Source organism: Mesocricetus auratus, unplaced genomic scaffold, assembly GCF_017639785.1.
Source record: "Mesocricetus auratus isolate SY011 unplaced genomic scaffold, BCM_Maur_2.0 contig_11547_pilon_obj, whole genome shotgun sequence".
NCBI classification, from domain to species: Eukaryota; Metazoa; Chordata; class Mammalia; order Rodentia; family Cricetidae; genus Mesocricetus; species Mesocricetus auratus.
This window is the reverse complement of record NW_024434978.1, coordinates 2,593-4,553: the sequence shown is the minus strand read 5'-3', so window position 1 is coordinate 4,553 and position 1,961 is coordinate 2,593. Positions and strand designations below refer to the sequence as shown.

General features: G+C 40.3%; 1 pseudogene; it reads left to right on the top strand.

Moving 5' to 3' along the window:
- The first annotated feature begins 631 nt into the window (after window positions 1–631).
- LOC101830624 lies at window positions 632–1,014 on the top strand (annotated as a pseudogene).
- The last annotated feature ends 947 nt before the right edge of the window (window positions 1,015–1,961 follow it).

Genomic DNA, 1,961 nt, shown 5'->3' with positions numbered 1-1,961 from the left:
GTATTATGATGTAGGGAGTTAGGAATCTGCATGGTTCCACAACGAATTATATGAAAACAGGTAAATTAAATAGAGATAATCAATTTACCTGGGATTGAAAAAATATTGATTATAACTTAGTTATCACCCTCTATGTATATATGTTGTATACGTTTGAGTTTGTATCAAATTTAAATCCTCTATTTAAACTAAAAGGGAAATTGTAGGGGTGAGCCCCATAAAGCTATCTGCTTATAAGGGTGGGAATAGGGAAATTTAGCACAGATAAAGTTAAAAGGAAGTGAAAGAGAAAGGGAGGTTCTCTTCTCTTCTCCTCATCTGGAAGCAGCCACGCTTTCGGTCCTCTCATCTCGTATGTGAATAAATATATTCCATATTGCATTGACCTCCTAAATCAGTGATCTATTGGAGTGATTATTTAAACAACTTCCTTTACTATCCCTTTAAAAGAACATGATAGAGAACAATTTAGCTACACAGTGCATACTAATTATAATTACCAGCCTATTAAAAATATCAGTGGAGGCAATTTCAATCACGGTACAAAGGAGGAATGGGCGCCGGGATCTCAGCTGTCCATCCACCTGGTCTCTTCTCTCCTTCTCTTGTCCGATCTTCAGCATGGTCCGAGATGGCTGGTGGTAAGCCTAGAAAAGACTCCGGAAAGGCCAAGACAAAGGCGGTTTCCTACTCTCAGCAAGCCGGTTTGCAGTTCCCTGGGGGCCATATTCATCTACACCTGAAATCTAGGACAACCAGCCATGGGCGTGTGGGCGCCACCACCGGTGTGTACAGTACAGCCATCCTGGAGTACCTCACCGAAGAGGTACTAGAGTTGGCAGAAAATGCATCAAAAGACTTAAAGGTAAAGCATATTACTCCTTGTCACTTGCAGCTTGCTATGGGGATGAAGAATTGGACTTCCTGATCAAGGCTACAATTGCTGGTGGTGGTGTCATCCCACACGTCCACAAGTTTCTGATTGGGAAGAAAGGGCAACAGAAGACTGTCTAAGGACGCCTGGATTCCTTATTATCTCAGGAATCTAAATATTTTTAACTGCTGTCCAGTGTCCGTGATTCCAGTGGACTGTATCTCTGTGAAAAACACAATTTTGCCTTTTTGTAATTCTATTTGAGTAAGTTTAGAGGCTTAATTAGCCTTCCAGCCAACAAAATTTCTACATTCGAGTCTTAACCATATTTAAGTGTTGCTGTGGCTTCAAAGAAGCTATTGATTCTGAAGTAGTGGGTTTTGATTGAGTTGACTGTTTTTAAAAAACTGTTTGGATTTTAATTATGATGCAGAAGTTATAGTAACAAACATTTGGTTTTGTATAGACATTACTTCCACTCTGGTGGATAAACTCAATAAAGGTCATATCCCAAACTAAAAAAAAAAAATATATATATATATATCAATGGAAATTTTTTCCTAAAGGGATGTTAAATAGCCCTATCCTGTGTCAATATGTTATATAATAGCCAAGGGAAAAATTCATAAAGTATGGTCTTGATACCTTTGCCCATTACTCCTGTCTCCCTCTACAACCAGTTTCCATGAGTTTGACACAGTGTTTGGCTGTGAATCTCTGATTTGCTTCCATCAGCTACTGGGTGAAGGCTCCAGGACAGCATTTAAGGTAGTCATCAATCTCATTATAAGTGAAGGGCATTTAAGGTAGCCTCTCCACTATTGCGAAGATTCTTAGTTGGGGCCATCGTTGGGGATCCCTGGAGATTTCCCTAGTGCCAGAGTTCTCATTAAGGCCATAATCGCCGCCTCCATTAAGGTATCTCTTTCTGTGGTGATATCTTTCTTGCACAAATAATGCCTGTCTGGGGTCAGAGAATGGAGCTTGCCACTAGCTAACCATAGAGGTCTGGAGGTCTGTACAGACAGGCAGGAGGTGACATAGATTGGCAGTAACATTATGTAAGCAAGGACAAACAGGAATTTGC